The sequence below is a fragment of the Plectropomus leopardus genome, chromosome 18 (genome assembly GCF_008729295.1).
Source record: "Plectropomus leopardus isolate mb chromosome 18, YSFRI_Pleo_2.0, whole genome shotgun sequence".
Classification (NCBI taxonomy): domain Eukaryota; kingdom Metazoa; phylum Chordata; class Actinopteri; order Perciformes; family Serranidae; genus Plectropomus; species Plectropomus leopardus.
In genome coordinates, this window is record NC_056480.1 from 163195 (window position 1) to 183690 (window position 20496).

General features: G+C 36.9%; 1 pseudogene; it reads left to right on the plus strand.

The window, feature by feature from the left end:
- Positions 1 to 10633: 10633 nt before the first annotated feature.
- Positions 10634 to 13277, plus strand: LOC121958106 (annotated as a pseudogene).
- Positions 13278 to 20496: the final 7219 nt, after the last annotated feature.

The following is a 20496-nucleotide window of genomic DNA, read 5'->3' on the forward strand; positions in this document are numbered from 1 at the left end:
ACTTATTTCAGAAACGCAAGACGAGGGCAATGAGAAACTTACGGAGAACTTACCCAAAAAAATAACAGAAAATTATACCTTAAAAAAAAGCTAGAAACCTGAAAATCACTTCTCATGAAACCTAAAAAAACCCTGAAAATTTTGAATAAAAATAACAATTATTCTGCAAAATAATTGAAATAGAAAAGCTGTTTCTAAAAATGGTTTCTAACATTTTTCTCTCACTTTTAAAAAAAATCCTCCAAATGTACTAATGTCTTGCAGTTTGCAGGACATTCCTTCCCAAGGTGTTCGTTGCCTTTTTCCCACGTTTTCAAAAGAAATCAAACCAATTAGCTCAGAGTTTAAAGGTTTAAAATACCTGTTAAAGGCGCCTGAATGCATCACAAAAACAGTAATGTCGATTCAGGTTTGAAAGGGTTAAACACGAGATGCTGCTCAGTCTGACCCTGCTCCTCTCAGTATCGACTGATGGAAAGCTTTCGTCTTCATCCCGCCTCTCCTCTGTCCATCAGAGCAGAAATGATCTCTGCGTTTCCTTTTCCTCTGCGGCTGCAGCCTCCTACAGTCGGCATGGCAACCAGGCTGAAGCTCAGGTGTATTTAACCCTTTGAAACTGCATTCAGATGCCTTTCACAAGCTGTTTGACACTTTGAAAACTGAGGACCAACTTGGCAAGAAATGTCCCACAAATTACAAGAAATTAGGAAAAAAGGGGTAATAAAATTATCATAAAATTTGGAGATGATTACTGAAAAAAAAAATTTAAAACAGGGAAAAATGTCAAAAACAACATAGTTATAATTCCAATAATTTTCAAGATTTAAGATTACAATACAGAAATATAGAATATAACAAAATAGCCTTTTTTTAAAATTTATTTATTTATTTATCATTTTTACACTTTTTAGGCCATTTTCTTGTTTTAGTTTTTAATTTTTTTTATTATTTTCAGGTTATTTCCTTGAAACTTTTGCTCAGGTTTCAAAGGTTTAAAAGTATCACCTCTCTTTGTCACAGTGTCATTTTGTTTGCTGCTGAGAAACTCTCTTTGTATTAAAGCTTGTTTTCTGAAGTTGCTCAACCTTAGATTCGAATGGAGAAATCCACGCTGTTATCAGGAAGGACCACAAGCTGCAGCCCGCAGTGAGCGCCGGAGAGGAAAGGATAAACACAGATATTACTGATATTATTCAGCTCCACGGGAACAGTCCGTTCTGGTGCAGATATTAAAAGTAGAAATCACACTTCCTCAAACATATGGCCCAACAGCTGAAGCTCCGGGAATGATTGTGCAAGACTCTCTGCCCTTCAGGACTCCACTAAAATACACTAAAGCATGTTAAATTACTAAAAATCTATCAAATAAATCTTCAGACCCTCCAGATTCCTGCAGACCTGCAGACCTCTACATTTCTGCAGACCACAGACATGAGTGATCAGTGGTGGACAGCAAACAGGTACATAACTCTTTGAAAAATGAGCATATCAGCTTGATCCCTTCCTAAGAAAATAACTGGAAAATAACAAAAAATGAAAGAAAAAACAAGTGAAGTAAAAAAAAATAAATAAAAACACGACAAGAAAATGAGCTCAAGGAGGTGTTAGCAAATATATAATTATAAGAATTAGAACTATAGTTTTCAGAACATTTTACTCTCAAAACTTTTCAGCTAATTAATAATAATAATAATAAATGACCGAAATCTGAATCCCAAATCTGAACATGACATTTTATTCATCAAAAGAAATCATTATTTTTTCTTCTAATAATTTAAAGAATTTGAGAAGTTTTCAGTCGAGTCGAGCTTTTCGTAATTTCCTAAACTGTTTGTTTTCTTCTGCAGAGTAAAGATTTTTAAGTTTGCAGCGTGACAAAACGTTATTTTAAAGCTTAAAGTTTATTCTTTCTATAAGAAAAAGATTTCACGTACAGACTCTTCAGCATCTTCAGACTGTTTATTTAAAAACAAACCCTGAAAAAGTACATTTTTCTTTTAAATCTAAGAAAAGAAATCGATGCACAGCCCCTTTTTTTCAAGTAATACATAAACTCTTAATATTACTTAAGTACTGCAGAGAGGAGAAATTCTACTTAAGATGTGTCTCCTCCTCCTCCTCCTCCTCCTCCTCCTCCCTCCTCCTCCTGTCAGTTTGTTTGTGTAAGGGTTTAATATTTAGCTCACACACACACACACACACACACACACACACACACACACACACACACACACACACACACACACACACACACACACACACACACACACACACACTTCTTTTTTTTCTGACCGGATGACTACCTTCGCTTTCAGACCTGTTGACACACACACACACACACACACACACACACACACACACACACACACATACACACACACACACACACACACACACACAGATTTCACTGACCAGCTGATGAAGAAAACTTCAGTCTGTGCAGAGACTCTTTTAACACCAGAGGACTGTCACAGACCGTCCGTCCACGTGTCCATCTGTCTGTCTGTGAGTTTATATGAGCAGTTGAAGCGTCTTCGTCCCCTGGGTTCGTCCTCAGCAGTTGTCCTCTCTGATCCACTGAGGAGAGATGGGACCTCGTACAGCAGGTAAGAACGTTTAAGGACGTTTCTCAACTTCGCCACAAACAAATAATGTAAGAAAAAGGTCAGAGGTCAGAGTCACTGTGTAACTGCACGGTTGACATTTTTTGTGATAAAATTGTTTCACTAAAAGCTCGAAAATTTTGTTTTTATACAGTCAATTTAAGTGTTTTGATTATTCTGTAATTCTATTAAAATGTATTTTTATTATGATAAATTAACTTTTTTTTTTACCTACATTTCAAACTGATTTTGTCACTAAATTCATTATTATTTGTATTTATTTTTGTTTGTTTAATTGTTTATTTTGTGAAGTTACTTTAATTTTCAGATTTTTATAATATAGCGTTGACCTTTTTTTTTTTTTTTTTTTTTTTTACCATATTTCATACAGATTTTTTTTTTACTAGATTCATTTTTGTTTGTAGCTATTTATTTTCATTTACATTTATATGGTTATTGCATTAAGTTACTTTTATTTTCAGATTTCGGTTATATTACATTGACTTTTGCACTTTTTACTTGAATTATATTGGGAAAATGCTGTTGTTTTTTTTTACTAAATTGCTGCATTTTGTTTACATAGTCTAACTCGTAGTGACACACTTTATAAGAAAACAATTTTGTCGTATTAACGCGGTAACCATGGCTACAGGAGGAAGTAGTGGATAAATTATTATCCTGAGTGAGAAGTGTTTTTGTTATGGTGAGACAAAGGACATGTTTTATCATCAAGGGAACAAATGAAGTTCATCGTTTTGTTATCATTTTATTATGTGGGTGTGTGAGGTCGTCTTCCTGGCATCATCTAATCATACAGTCACACAATTAAAAATGTGTATGTGTGTATGTGTGTGTGTGTGTGTGTGTAGATAATAGTCAGGGGCCACATTCACAAACATGGGAAAAATATCAAAGTGGTCTTTAGCCTAGCATTTTCTACAAGGAAGCTTTGTGAATATACGTGAATGTTCCTCCTGCAATATTATCAAATCTGCTACATAGATAATATTGATAAAGAACACATATTGATAAGTAAGAGGAAATGTAGTGTTTAGGCTCAATGATAAACTCTTATCCCAAACTTATCCTGATTTACCTTTACTCTCATGCACATAATACAAGGAAAAAGCGACTTTAAAAAGACCTTAAGACAACAGCTGCAAACAAAATATGTTCATTTGTAGAAATTTGTATAGTTGATGACTTAAAATTATTTTCATTTTATTTTATTTCTTTAAACAACCACTCTACTCCAGGCGATTTCTACTGCTATTCTCCACAGGCCATTTGTCTGCATGTTTGTATTAATGTTGCTATGCTTTTAGGATCTTAGTCATTTTTGAATGCTTTTAAAGTTTTAGATTAGAGTGAAGTTACAGGATGAAAGTTATATTTGTAAAGTTGTATGTCGTTTAATCTCTGGGCCCCAATTTACAAGCTTTGAATGGCTTATCAGAGTGTCCCATTTCACACATTTTACCGGAAATGATGTTTTAGCTTTATTTTTTATCAATCATGTGAGTAGATTTACTGTAAACAAATGAGACCACCAGCAGGATGTTAAACAATGAAGACACTGTAAATATGAAAGATGGCTGTTTGAAGAGGTAAATGGGCCCTAAAGCATCAGTGAATAAAGATTTTCAGTGGCCATGTTTTTAAATACATCAAAATTTGCTCAGGTTTTAAAGGGTTAGGGTCAGTGGCCAAACCAGCGCTCTCTTTTTGTCTTTCTTATCTCTGCTATTTCACGAAGCGTCAGCTGTTATCAACACATGTTTACACAGAAACACTTTTGTTGGAGGATGAATTGAGGAAGTTAAATGCAGAACTGGGTCAGCTTTGAGTCTGATTATAAAAAGTCACAGAGTTCTCCACCTGATGATGATTTCTGGTCTCGCTCCATCAGTGGCTCCCTCAAAGGAGGTGAAGGCAGCTGCAGGAGGAGGAGGAGGAGGAGAGGGAGGAGGAGCCCGTCTGAGGAGCTGCAGTGACGGCAGCAGGTACAGCAGGAGAGGAGTCGGCCTAACCAACAACAACTCCTCCTCCTCTTCCCCGGTGCTCTACAACCCCAAATCAGGTACAAAAAATAATACTGCAGGAGCAATTATAGACATGATGCTTTTAATTTACATTTTGTTTTGTTGGGTCACCTCACTGCAGCCACAGCAGAGGTCCGCACGCATCTCTGCAAGAGCGTGCGCAAGAGGTGACAGGAAATGACATGTTCTCAGCAGCGGGAGTTGGAGAATTTAGCTGAAGTGTTGCAGAAGGAGAATATAGAGAGTAAATTTTGAGTATTTCAAGCGAGTTTTGTTGTTGTTGTTGTTGGAATCGTTGGCGAAAATGAGGTAAATGTAGCTGCCATTTGCAAATTTGCTGTGTATGAACATTCGACTTTTTCAGCGAACTCACAGAACAGAGAACAAGCGATCAGGAGATATTCACTAAATTTGAGAAAAAGTGTTTCGGATTAGAGTCGCTGACTGCACCTTTAAGAGCTGAAAACATCACAATAAAAGCATCATATCCAACACATCCGGGTTGTTTTAATGGGAGGTGATGAAATCAAAGTTGGAAAAACTTTCTGCTTTCTTTGAGACGTTTTTGACATTTTGACTTTCTGCTTCATGTTTAGTCCTGAAGAGACCAGTGAGCACAGAAGAGCTGCAGAGACCAGGAGGACCCTACATGAAGAAAACATTCACAGTACGTTCACAACTGAACCCTTTTTCTAACAGCTAGCAGAGTGTTTCATTCAGTTTTCATTAAGCTGAGAGGGGACGAGACTGTGCGCACTTCTAACCCCACTGCCATGTCAGTTTAACCCATTTGAAAATCAATGTGAAATATTAAAAAGCTTTTTTTTCAGTATAAAAAATTTTCTACTGGCCTTAATTAGTGTAATCAACTTTTAAAATGAAAATGTTTTTTATCACAGAGGAACTGATTGGGTCAAACTGACACAGTGACACTGGGGTCAGAAGTGGCAAAATTAAGACAATTTATATCTTTGCAAATGTGAGGGATAATAAGTTCATATCCAAAAGAAAGAAAAAGTTTTAAAAATGTCAAAAAAAAAGAAATTTTAAAAAAGTTATGTAAGTCCGTATTTTATATCTCCTGTATCTTTCTAATTAAAAAAAAATTAAAATAAAAAAAAATTAAAAATACATATAGGCCTTTAAAAAAAACGTTTTTTTAAATCAATCTGTGAGCAGTGAATAATGCCTTTTCCCTTAATATTGATTGAACTGATGAAGTACAAACGACATTTGTTTGGATTTTCTGCACATACTAGGACCCCCAAACAAAAAGCGCGGGCACATTCTCCGACACCCAAAGAGAGACAGCGCGCACATTCTCTGACACCAAGGGCCGGCTGTAGCCATTTTGTTGTCCCCTAATCACAACAAGTAACAAGGTTTTATTGGAACATTAAATAATAACACCAATTATGACAACATTGCAGTTTAATAGAGATGCTGGGATCTACAGTATGAAACTGTCCGGATGTGGTGATGCCGGTGGTGTCTGCTGTCTGACCTGCAGCTGGATTCAAACATTAGTCTGTGGTTTCATTCTGCTTCATGTAAAGCAGCACTGAGCAAACTAACGTTATTTAATTTAATTAAGACCTGCATTTAGTTTGTAAAACCATTTATAAGGTAACAACAACAACAACAGTGATAACAGCAGTTACTCAGAGACTATAAATAATTGTCTAAATTTACAGAGAGATGTGTAGATGCAGCTTCTGGGAGCTTCTGCAAAAGTTTCCAGATTTATCTGGAGAGTTATAGAGTAGACTATCTCTGTGCGTGGCGCTCTATGCCAAGAGCCGGTCCTGGCTGCTGCAGACGGGTGTGTGACGGTCGTCTCTGTGTGTCTCCAGATCGTGGGCGATGCTGTTGGTTGGGGGTTTGTGGTGAGAGGAAACAGGCCGTGTCACATCCAGGCCGTGGAGCCCTGCGGCCCTGCTGCTGCTGCTGGCATGAAGGTAGGCATCATACGCTTGGGATGCACGACAATATCCGCATTACCAATACCAGTACTGATGTTGTTAAATTTCGGAGTCAGCCAACATGCTGCTTTCTGCAGATATCCCTAACCTTTTTTTTAATTGACAAAGCAAAACTGGTACAGAAGATCAACCCTAAGATGAGGTACTGATAAGATATGATCAAAACACTAGGAAAAAATACACTTAAAATTCTAAGAAGGACATATTTAAAATTATTTTATAGAAAAAAAAAACACTTTTTAAACATAATTTTCCATTGTTGTTTTTTTTTTGGGGGGGGGGGGGTGCTTATTTGCAAATAATTCTTTATCCTTTTTTATTATTAATTTCTTGGGTAGTTTTGGGCCATTTTTTGTTAAGTTGCTTGTCACCTTCTCCCCATGTTTTTAAAAGACATCAAAATTTGCTCAGGTTTTAAAGGGTTAGCTTTTCTGTCGATCACATTCAGCTCCATCATGGATGTTGTCCTTCACTTGCTCCCTCCTTTTCTTCTCACTTCTCTTATTGCATCTCTCTGTTCTTCACTCGCAGGTTTGTCAGTTTGTAGTTTCGGTCAACGGGCTCAACGTCCTCAATCTGGACTACCGGACCGTCAGCCACCTGATCCTAACAGGACCCAGAACTGTGGTGATGGAGGTGATGGAGGAGATGGACCACTGAGCAGTGACAGAGACACTAACAGAGGCTGAAAATGTGTTCCTAAAACACGTTTCCTGTCTGAGGTTTTCTTGGAAGGACTGCAAGAACGCGGGAATGAAACAGGAGGAAACCGTGTTAGGAAGGTCAGAGGAAATATTCTGTGTTAAAATTACTGTCGAGCTGATGGAGGCCGTTTGTTTTCGGATTGGCTGACAGACAATATAACTTTAAGATCAACCTCAGATCCAACAGTCTTTAGACTTTTAGAAGAGGGAGGATTTCGGGAGATATATTGGCAGAAATGGAAAATGTTCACTCCTTTAAACTGCAAAAAGAACCCGCTAACACCTGCTAACAGCTGGACTTTTAATTCATATAATGGGAAAAGTAAGGAATAGTGTTCACACCTGCGTCTGATGACTGCAGTGGTCACAGGTATTCTTCCCTCCAGCTCTGATCGACATTAGGCAGGTTTCCGTTAACCCTTTGAAACCCGGATGACATCAGCTTGCTTGAGCTGCATTCAGATGCTTTTCACAAGCATTTCAACCATCACAACGGAAGCAAATTGGTTTGGCATGAAATGTCCCACAAAATTGCAAAAATGACCTGAAAATTAGCTTTTAAAAAAAGAGAGAGAATCATATGAAAATGATCAAACACTATGAAAAATATAAAGAAATGTTCATTTATGACTGTATTTTTAAAATTAGGTTCTAGAAAAAAATATATGTATTTATTGTTATTTATTATCTATACTTATTTTAGCACTTTTTGGGGTAATTTTTTTTTTTTGTCTTTTGGTGCTAGTTGTTGGTAGATTTCTTGTAACCTCTTTGTGCAAAACATAAGTGATATTTTCCAAATTTCTATGAAATACAGTTGCAAGATGACTGCGTTTCCACTGAGTGATATTATGCGACTTCTCTCGCGATGTTACGCGACTTTCCTCTCACGATAGCATTCCAATAAAAATGGCGATGTTCAAAACATTGACAGGTTTATTTCTATTGCAGCTACTTTATAAAGTCAATCTAATTTCACCGTAATTTCTATGTATCATATCAGAGTGAAGAAGACCTCCGTCCACACATACCGACTCATGTTTTGTTGAATTTTATGTGACTTTGTTGTACTTTTTCTTCTTCTTTGGGTTTAATGATGGTTGGTATCCATAAACTCGCACCCGATGTTCCATATCATATGAGCTATAAAAGCAAAAAAAAAAAGCGTTTCCATATCAGTTTTGCGAAATACCACCTCATGCAAGTGTAAAAAACTGTAAAAAACATGCGATAAACAGGATTTCTTTCAAAATCGATGTTTCCATTAGACGTATTTTGTATTCGCAATTTCAACTTGACCAGTTTGAGGGTTAATGGACGCAATCATGTACCAATCGTGTTTTTTCTGAATTTTTCAAAATATCGCTGAAGTTTTGCGCAGATCCGTAATAGAAACCTGCTTATTGATAGAAACACGTGTGTTAATTTAAGCCCCTTCAGCAGTGAGATGCAATGACACGCTGACAAAAAATAGTCCGTCTTCACTCAAAAGAAGCTCAAATTAATCTGCACAGATTTAGAAACACTGAATTAGTAAGAGATACAAAAAACAAGAAACCACCGACCCTGAAGGTGATCATGCTGTTGACATCTCTCCAACTGTTGTTTCCTTCTTCAGGGAGATTTGGACTTTTAACCCCTGTGTGCCACCTCACTGCCTCCTCCACACAAACACATTACCCGCGTGTATTGCAGCAGCAGCATTCACACGCACCTATTCCTCCGCTGTGTTTACTTTTCCATCCACCGCCTGCGACGTCTGATTCCCAGAAAGGAAGTAAGGAGTGTGAAGACATTAGTGTGAGGTGCATCAACAACTTAACCCTTTAAAACCTGTATAGACCCAAAGCAAAATGTTTCACAAATTGAAAGAAATTAGTGTTTTTGGATATTTTTTTTTTAAATAATAGGGAAAAAAAGGAAAAAAATGCAGGGAAATATATATGATTATCATAATGACATACTTAAAATGATTTTACACAATTATTATATTTTTAAAGCATGTTTTCTTTTGTTTTGTGTTTTTTATTTTGTTTGTTTTCTTCGCATTTTCTATTTTGTCTTTTTTTTTTCTTCTTGTTTCATTTAAATTTCTTGATCTTTTTACTAATTTCTCAGTTTTGGATAATTTCCACTTTTGATGGTCAATGCAGTCTTCCCATGTTTTTTTGTTTTTTGTTTTTTTATGAAATCAAGGCAATTTTCTCAGGTTTTTAAGGGTTAAGGAAGCAAACCAGAATGCTTTGTTTTAAAGGATCTTTTATTCCATTATCTTTTCATACCTTGTTTCTGTATGTATGTTTGGATTTTTCTCTGTTTGTGTGCACAGGTTTGATAAAAATGAAATATCCCTCAGCAGGCAGCGTTTTGTTCTCTGCAGCCTGATTCTGGAGACTCAGTCGGTCTCTCTGCTCCTCTTGCATCTTTAATGATGATTTTAATGGAAGCGGTTAGTAAAAAAATGGCTGGATATTGTTTCCAAATATGAGTACTGAGAATTTTAATAAGAAACTAAATACCCTTAGAAAAAAAGAGGAGGTCACACATGTTTAATACAGAATTACAAGCATGATAACCCTATTACAGGCTTATCAATATTTAAAAGTCTACTTTAATTTAAAGTATTACTCTTTTTGTATTATGCTTTTTATTGTTTGCTTCATTTCATCTTCTCTATTTTATAACTTCACCTGTGACTGCTGTAAAGGTTTGTTTGATTTTTGTAGCGGTTATTAATAACTACGTTAGAATTTGGATTTTGCACTCATTAAAGTAAAAGGGGCACCACTCTCTATTTAGGAATTAAATTTTAAAATATGACAGTTTCAAAACATGTCATCACTTTAATCAATCTCACAATCTGTACCGTTTATCCTGTATACATTGATCTTTCATGAAATAATATCAACAGACAATGAACAATGAATAAATGAAATATTTTTATTTAGGCTAATAAAATGATGAATAAATAGAGGAAGTAGTATGACATATAAAGGACAGTGAACAAATGAAAGGGAACCTAAGTGATGTATGTTCAGGTGATGTAAATGATTAATTATGGATGAGTAAGTGTGTGTGCGCGTGTGTGTGGACATGAGGAGACAGTACTCCCAGACTATGGAGGTCAGCATCATACCTGTCGGTGTGCAGCCTGCCGGACCGACATTACAAGAAGAAAAAACACAACAACGCGTTCAATGCTGTGAGCATGCGCAGAGCCGTTAGTTTGCCGCTCAGCAGGACAGAGCTCGGACACACAGCGCGAGACGGAGACTTTTTTAAACAGACTAAACTGTGTTTTTCATTGAGCCGCAATGTCCAGATAAACCAGTTTAAATGAACTCTGTTTACTTCATCTAAAACCGTGAATGATCTCCTGGTGTTTGATGAAGCTAATGAAGTTAGCCTGCTAGCAAGAAGTATGCGGATCCGACGGTAACCCAGCAACACGGCAAACAAACCGATTTTAACGGAGTTTGTCTGAAGAAAAAACTGCTGAGATTTTAGTCAAAATGTCCAAACTTGAAATGCTGCGAGATTTTGTCAACCAGCGACTAACTGCGGCTGCGGAGGAGATTTTTGGGCAGTTTGAAAGGACGATAGCAGAGTACGAGGAGGAGCTGGAGATACACCGACAACAACGGAAACTACTGGACGCTGTTTTCAGCCCCAAAGTCCGGTTACACCGAGCAGGTCTGGAAACCAGCTGTGGAGGAAATATTGAGACTATTTACCCGAGTAAAGGTACTAAAACCACCGTGAGAAAGTACTTAGTTTCAGGTTTAATCAGACTTTGGATGAATTATTTAGAAACAGTGTCTCATCCGGCCGCTCGCGCTGAGCTCTCATTATTATCACCAGGGGCAGATGTAATGTTTTGGGGGCCCGGGGCCACAAGCACATGAGCTTATTTTCAGCCTTTCTCTAGCTGGGAATGTCGGCAGGCTGTCGGCAGCTATAGGAGAAGTAGGCCGACTCAAAAGTTTGTAATTCCTGAGTAAAATGATTAACAGCACAGAAGTTTGACAGAAGCTGAAGTCAGAGTCCTGCAGTCAGGAGAGGTTGGCCTATTATCAGCACAATGTGCTTCAATTTACCTGAAGTTTGTTTCAGATGGAGCTTTTCATTTTTATATAATGCTGGAAAGTTTGATGTATAATGATAAATCATATGTTTATTACGCTCCAACACACCATGGTCACATGACACTGTGTCAGTGAACCATGAGGGCAAAAAACAAACCACAAAAAAAGCAAAAGGCAAAATAATCATTGTTATATCGTAATCAAAGTAAAATGTTCAATTAATGGTGATATTGATTTTAAGTATAAGGTTCAGACCTTTGCTGGGAGGAAATTTCAGTAACTGGACCTCTTTGAATTTTAGTAGAATAGGTCCTCCAGTTGGTGACGCCTGTTCTACAGTGTATTTGTCATGTTCAATGTCTGACAGAAAATAAATATTTAAACCAAAATTAACCTTATCATGTCTTCATATCTCATTTAAGAGTCAAAGGGAACCTTTAAACTTGACAGAAATAGTGATTTGGTGTATATTTATATATCGATTATATATATCGATATCGATTGATATGAAGAAAAATATCACGATAGGACTTTTTTTCATATTGTCCACCCCTAGTCATATGACTTTGCCGACCTTGACATACCTTTTAATCTTTATGCTTGAGGGAAAGGTATTAACTGTTTTTCATTCAAAAGTCTCAAGTCAAAGAGAGGTCATGATTTTAAGGTCAAAGTCAAGTTAATCCATTAATGTCCTTAGTGGAATTTCAAAATTTCCCTCACAGCATTTAAAGTACTAGCTGACTTAAGAACCAGAATCAGTTGGAATTCCCCAAATCAGTCAAAGTATGAGGCGGCAGCGGCCGTTTGCTGTAACATACTTTTGTCACATTTGATCACAGAGGGTTTCTTGTTTTTTGATTTTCCATGAAAACACACCCAAAAAATTGGTTAGGAGTATTGGATCTTAATCATTTTTCATGCGCACATTGTCCAGACTCTTATAATACAGATTTAAAAAGAAAAATGATTATTCATCGATTTTTCTTGCTCCAATTTGACATTATGCACATTATAGAAGCATTTTATAATGTATTTCTATCACATTTTTGGTACCATTGGACTCAGAACAACTTGAATTTCATTAATGTGTTATTTGTTCCAGTGTATGTGTAATATTAAGCATATAAAATGAGTGCTAAACTTATTTTTGTGACATACTAAATATAATTTATGGATGTTTATGTGTTAAAAGTCTTTTTAGATTCGTCAAGCTGATCCTAAAGCCATCAAAGTTGTGACTCGAGTCCAAGTTAAAGCTGTGTGTGTGTGTGTGTGTGTGTGTGTGTGTGTGTGTGTGTGTGTTTTCTTAATCCTTCACAGATGTCCAGAAGCTGTTGATGGTTAAAGGAGAGGTTCCTCCTGAGCAGCAGGACTGGAGCTTCAGTGTGGACCAGGAGAACCCAGAGCCTCCACACATTAGAGAGGAGCAGGAGGACCCAGAACCTCCACACATTAAAGAGGACCAGGAGGACCCAGAGCCTCCACACATTAAAGAGGAGCAGGAGGAGCTGTGGAGCCGTAGGAGGAGAAACAGCAGCTTGAAGGGCTGGAGGAGGCTGATATCAAGTTCACACACACTTCTGTCCCTGTGAAGACTGAAGAAGACGATGAAGACAAAGCTCAGTCCTCACAGCTTCATCAAAGACAAACTGAACAGATGGAAACAGAAGCTGATGGAGAGGACTGTGGAGGACCAGAACCAGGCAGGAACTCACATCCAGGTAGTCCTTTACGACTGGATGTTGAAGACGAGGCTTCACATTCATCAGAAACTGAGACTGATGACAGCAGAACCTGGGAGGAGACTCAGGAACCTCAGTCAGGTTTTAACTCTCTGAAAAAAAAACAACAGACGTGATTCTTGTGAAAAACTGTTTTGCTGCTCTCAGTGCGGAAAACAATTCAACCATAACTCTGATCTAATTAAGCACATGAGAACTCACACAGGAGAGAAACCATTCAGCTGCTCTCAGTGTGGTAAGCGATTCAGCAAAACTGTGATCTAAAGAAGCACATGAGAACTCACACAGGAGAGAAACCATTCAGCTGCTCTCAGTGCGATTCAGTAAAAAATTTTCAACCAAAAATTTTGCTCTAAAGATGCACATGAGAATTTCACACAGGAGAGAAACCTTTCAGCTGCTCTCAGTGCGGTACACAATTCAACCAAAATTTTGCTCTAAAGATGCACATGAGAACTCACACAGGAGAGAAACAGTTCAGCTGCTCTCAGTGCGGTAAACAATTCAACCAAAACTCCTATCTAAAGATGCACATGATAATTCACACAGGAGAGAAACCTTTCGTTTGCTCTCATTGCAGTAAACAATTTCGCCAAAAGTCCCATCTAAAGAGTCACATGAGAACTCACACTGGAGAGAAACCTTTCAGCTGCTCAGTTTGTGGGAAAAGATTCGCTCAGCTTCATCAGTTGAAAAACCACAAGTGTGGCGGTGAATCGTCACCAAGTGCACACACACTTCTGTTTCTGTGAAGAGTGACAACGATACAGAGACAGCTCAGTCCTCACAACTTCATCAAAGACAAAATGAACAGATGGAAACAGGAGCTGATGGAGAGGACTGTGGAGGACCAGAACCAGACAGGAACTCGCATCCAGATAGTCCTTTACGACCAGTTGGTGAAGACTAAGAAAAAAGTTTCACCTGTTTAGTTTGTAAAATATTTCAGCAGCTTAGTTTGTAAAATATTTCAGCTGCGTAGTTTGTAAAACCAATTTCAGCCTCAGGAGCAGGTTGGTTTGACGCATGAAAATCCACACAGGAGAGAAACCATTTAGTTGCAGCGTCTCGGCGTGATATTGTCAAAAAACACAGGTGTGTCGGTGAGAGCAGCTGTAATAAGTGAACTTCCTACATTGGCATCCACCACTGCAACGCTTCATGGAAATCATTAGCAACCACGAAAAACCACCACAATTAAGAAACCAGTTTACCTTACGATGTAAACCATTAAAACCATTAAGGGACAGCTTGAAATGGACACCTGTATGCAGTATTGCAGTACTCTACAAACAAATGCAGTTCATAATAAAAGTCCTCTCTTCAGTCTCAGCAATGTGACTTCCGCACATGGCACGGACACCCTGCTATAAACACCTGGGAGTACATCGCATTTTTGGCCACAGACACTTGGCTGCAAACCTTTTACCTCTGACTCCTCGAGCTCATAGAGTGTCTAATCTGATGTTTAGCGTCTGCAGAAGAAATATTTCATTTTATACACGTGTCAGTACAAGTGTCAGTCGATATTCTCAAGGGCTCATTACAAAAAACTGTAAAATCTGAAACTAAATTCATGCCACAGAGTTAAAACCGAAAATCAGTCAACATCTAAATACTTAATATTTTTAAAATTAAAAATAAAAGTAAAAGCTGACAAATATTCTAAATATAGTGTACACTCTAACAGCCATTCATTTCTTTTTTTATGAGACTGTATTTAGTTGGCTGAAAACTCATTTGCTCACCATCACTTTAGTTCCTGTATGTGACATGGTCATTTTCCACCTTTTCAGCCTTGTAATGCAATTCCAGAGAGACGCTCTTCATGCCAAACACACAAACACATCGTGAACACACATCAGGAAAGAGGTACATTTGAAAAAATATTTAAAAAAAATGCAGGATTATTCCTGTGCTACAAAGCATGGCTGCACTGAGGAAGAAGCAAGTTGTCAAAGTGCACCTAAACATAACAAAATATATAAAATATTGCCAAGATTCACGTTTCATCTCAACACAAGATCAATGCATGACAGACACATTCTGTCAATGTTGTAAAAACTTGTGTCCTGTTCTTTACACTTTTTGAAAAATATGTTTTGTCATGACACTTTTTAGTGAAGCTTGAGGAGTCAGAGCTGCAGAAACCATTTATCACCTCTCTTTTGCTGCCTCCTGCTGGAAAAACTAAGCAACAGCTACCTCTGTGTAAACACCCATCTATGAAACCTTTGCAGCAGAGGCTGCGTGGGCGCAGATCTGATACCAGCATTTTCTAGAGAGGCAACTCAAAAATGAAAAGAAATCAATACAAAACGGTTTAAGAAAGTTACCTGAAAAGTAACAGAAAAAAGAAACAAAAAAGGACATGCTTAAAAATTCTAATGATTTGCAGTAACATAATTTTAAGTATATAATAATGGCAATTAAAAGTAAAGTTAAATTTTTTTTCTATATTTTTTTCCATAGGCATTTCCTCTAGCTCCTATTTAAAAATCTACTATTTTTTGCAATTAGTGTTACACTTATTAATAAGTTAAAAGAAATCAAACCAACAGCAACAAAAAATGGCCCAAAGATGAGTAAGCAGTACACCTTTAAAAAAAAGTTTAAAAACTATTTAAAAATCCTCAAGATTTACTTACTTTCTGTAACACATTTTAAATATATAATTAAGATTATGTTGTTTTCTAGACAATTTTCTTTCATTGTTTGTAAAATATCTTATATCTTATCTTCTTTTGTTGCTCATTGCCTATATATATTTACAGAGAAATCAAGCCATATTTTTCTGGTTTCAGAGGGTTGACAGTGTTTTTTTTCCCACCATGAAACACTTAAATCTGACTAGATTTGTATCATCATCATATTTTGACCAAATCTCATTATAATAAAAACTCAGTTCAGAAAATATTAATTTACAGTTTTTCTGACATTGAAATTGCATCGTTTCGTGCTGCTGCACCTCCAGTAGTGTAAATAACTGAACCATGATTAAGTTTTGTCAGTCTGAGCTGAAAGGAGCATAGAGCTGCATTACTGTGTAAATGATAAACAAACAGATTAAACTTGAACTCCCAGTGAAGAAAACTCAGGTTGATAAACTGTTTATTCAAGCTGCAGATTGAAACTTGGAGTCTGAAGGGAGTGCACAGAATTCCTCTGTTAAATATTCATGATTATGATAATACAGGAGGCTTCAGAGACCTCCAATTCTACTGTTGAGTAAAAGGCTACATGGTCAGCAAACAAAGCTCTAATAACTGAGGTGAAGAGAAACGGAGCGCCACCCCTTCAGTGGACAGGAGGCCATTATTCATTCAGGGCTCCGTGCTATCTCAAAGATAAAGACAGCTGCACATCCAAAGCTGCAGCTCTGTGCGGACATTATTATGTAAAGGATTTCCGGGCCCATTATATCATGCTGATGAAAGAAAAACATAAACAAACTGACTTTTAACATGAAAATGTAAATGGAAGGGGGAAAAAGGCTTTTTCTGGTTTAATATGTCACATTAACAACAAAAAAACACCCCTGTTCAAATGTTCGAATTTCTTTTATTCTTCACTCAGTGCGTGTGTAACAAACCTCCTCTCCTGAGGTTTGATGCTTTTTGGTTTTTATTGTTTTTTCATTTCTTGGTAATCTTTATGCATCTTTTTTTTTGCCTGTATAGTTTTTTGTGTCTCATCGGGGTCTTTTTGTACCTTTTTTTCATTAAAATTGTGGTTATTTTGTGTCTCTGTATGGTTGTTTTGCATTTCTTTGTTGTCTCTTTGTGTCTATTTGTGGTCTTTTTGTGTCTTTTTAAGTTATTTGTTTGTTGTTTTTTGGTTGTTTTCTGTCACCTAGCGGTTGTTTTATGTTTTTTTGTGTCTCTTTGAGCCTTTTTTTGGTCTTTTGTTTTATTTCTGTTTCTTTGTGCATGTTTTGTGTGTCTTTCTGGTCTTTTTGTGTATAGTAATTTTGTGTCTCTGTGTGGATGTTTTGCATTTCTTTGTGGTCTTTCTGCATGTCTTTGTGATCTTTTTGTATCTCTTTAAGTTATTTGTGGGTCTTTTTTGGTTGTTTTCTGTCACCTTGTTTTGTATCTTTTTGCGTCTCTTTGAGTCTTTTCTTCTGTCTTTTTGTTTTGTTTCTGTTTCTTTGTGCATGTTTTGCATTTCTTTGTCTTTATGTGTCTCTTTAGGTTAATTTTTGTCTTTTTTGGTCATTTAGTGTCCCATAGTGGTTGTTTTGTATCTGTTTTTCTCTTTCTCTCATTTTTTTTTGTGGTTGTTTTATGTCTTTCTGTGGTTGTTTTACATCTTCTTGTGGTCTCTTTGTCCATTATTTCCGTATTTGGTTGTTTGGTGTCTTCTTGTGGTTGTTTTGCATCTCTTTGTGGTCTTTTAGGGTGCCCTTTTTTTATGTGTCTTTTAGTTCATTTTCGTGCCTTTTTAGTATTTTTTGTGTCTCTCTGTGGTTGTCTTGAGTCTCTTTGTTGTCCATTTGGGTCTCTTCGAGCTCAGTGTGTCTTCTTTGGTTATTCTAGGTGCTATCGCAAGTCCAGTTGCCTACGTTATAGCACCTAGAATCACCATGACCTAATGAATGATAATCTTCACCAACATCTTTTTGGGTTGATTTGTGTCTCTTTGTGGTCATTTTGAGTTCATTTAGTGTCTTTTTTGGTTTTGTGTCGCTCTCTGTAGTTGTTTTGTGTCTCTTTGTGGTCTTTTTGATTTTATTTTGTGTGTTTTTGGTTGTTTATGTCTCTGTAGTTGTTTTTTTGTATTTTTGTGGTCTTTCTGTGTCTCTTTGTGGTCATTCTAAGTCTCTTTCTGCTCAGCACATGCTAATTTTAGGGATATTCTGCAGGTGAAGACCAAGGGGGGAAATTTGGGCCCCTGGGCCTGGCCCCAGTAGGTCCTTTCAGTAATCCATCCATGCCTGTGAATTTGAAGAAAAGTCGTCAGTCTAAGAACAATATGAGAGTTTTTCCCCATTCTTCTTCTATGATCCTCACTTTAACTTTTTACAACGAGCCACCTGCCCAGAGAACAGAGTGCCATATTAAAATTAGCCCTGAAGCATATAGCCAAGGGCCAGAAATACACACATTTTGTCCCCTCTGTACGCTCAGCACTGCCTGCCGCTCAAACACATTTTTCTGCCGCCTCGCCTCGCATTAAACAAGGTAAAAGGAATGAATAGCTGCAGGGGTGGATGGTGAATGAAGCGGGAAACACCCATCAGTCCGCTGCAAGTCTCAACTGAGAGATCAGCGGCGTTAAATTGGCCACAGACACCTATGGAGAGACAGGAAGCAAGGCTATTTCGTCTTCAAATTAAAAGAAATACAATGAAATCTTGGATATACTGTTGATTTAACCCATATGTGCAAGGAGGTAATGTTAGTTTGATGGCTTATATTAAATTCAACAGCCTGAATTGCTGCACTAAATAATCTGGAGAGATGCAATAAGTGCAAGTTGACAGTGTTGAATGAAATATTCAGATCCTTTTTATGAATAGGCCAAAATATCTTTGCCAATAATATGTTTGATTCATGTTAATATGTGTTTTCCGACAGAGTTTAATGTTTGGAAAATAAACAAAACAAAACAAACATTTGAAAAAACTTGAATTAAATTATCAAGGGTTAATTTGGTGGCCCCTCTGCAGTAACTCTTAGGACCCCTCAGGGGTCACAGACCCTAAATTGATGACTTTGGTTTTACACATCAACTCTTTACTGAAAACAGTATAATCGGATATAACCCCTTTTTTTAAAATCACTAATATTTTCATGAGTAAATGTAATTTAATTGCATAATTTCTCTCTGTAACTGATTAGTTACATGTAACTATTTTTTTTACATTTTAATATTTGTTAATATGATTTTATTTTTATTTTAACTAGATATTTTTTATATGCATAACAAAGTATTTGTTTACATGACTTTAATATTTTTTTTCAAATTACAGTCAAGTTGTTACCAGTTAGAATCAAACCTACAATTGCATTTAATTATATGTACCTAGATTGTTTTTTTATATTGTTAATATGAATTTAATGTTTTTTCAAATGACACTGAGGTTGTTACCGGCTCAAATCGAAACAATTATATTTTTTTTGTAATTTAATCATATGTAACTTGTTGCATGTAACTAGATTTTTTTTCATATGCATCACAAAGTATTTTTTAATGTGATTTTTTTTCAGATGACAGTTAAATTGTTACCTGCTGGAATCAAAACTACAATTATGTCTATTTTGTAACTTAATATGTGTAACGAGTTACATGTAACTATATTTTTTCATATGCATAACAAAGTATTTGTTTGTATTTTTTTCAGATGGCAGTGAAGTTGTTACCAGCTGGACTCGAACCTACCACCTTGCGGTTGCGTGCCGCGCGCTGACAGCAGGCTGGTCAGCAGATCGGAATCTGATTGGTTGACTGATGTCTCAGGGCCGCAGTGGGAGGAGCCAAACGGTAGATTCTGAGCAGTTGATAAACTGTCGATAAACCGCAGCGATAAAACGTCGATTTGAAGCCGTTAAACTGCGGAAAATGCCCGTTTTGTTCAAGTTAGCAAAGAGCCACGATTTTTTTCTTTCACCCTTGAAGGCATTCACGATGTTTAAAGGTCAGAATGTTTTTTACATAGCTACTAAAATAGTTAAAAAGCTTGTTGCTCAGAAGCCAGCTAGCCAACTCCAATGGTAGCTCGTATGCTTGTTATGCTAGCAGCAGCTCGGCTACCTTAACTTTAAACTCTCTCGGGATAGTTTGTAAAAACTTTTCTTCTTCAGATAAGAAAGTTTGAAGTAAGTGTACATGTAAAATGTGGTGTTAAGTGCCATCTGTGTGACGTTAGCGTGAAGTCGGATATGGACACATTGCTGAAACTGTCAGTGTCAACAGGTGGTGTTAATAATAATTCACCAGAACTGTTGTTTTTCTAATTCCAATTATCGACATTGATTTGGGGATTAAATGTGATGTGTTCACAAATGTAATGTGGTAGTCGTGGTTGCCGACACAGCGGATGGTTTCCAGCCCAAAAACTGTTCAAAAACCGCCCAAAATATTTGACCAGTATTTAATTAAGTAACATCACTCTAATTTCCCTAAAAATACTCTAAAGTGACAATTAGAAGTTAAATGTCTTCCAAACATTCGTATATAGGGCTGCTGAAATCATTTTGCTACTCACTAACAGTAAATAACTTAATAAACTTTGATCTTATTTTGGATAACTTTTTATAAATTGAAACACATGCTCCTCTTTGCACAAGCAGTAACACAGACAGTGCATTGAGTGCAACAACAGGCAAACAC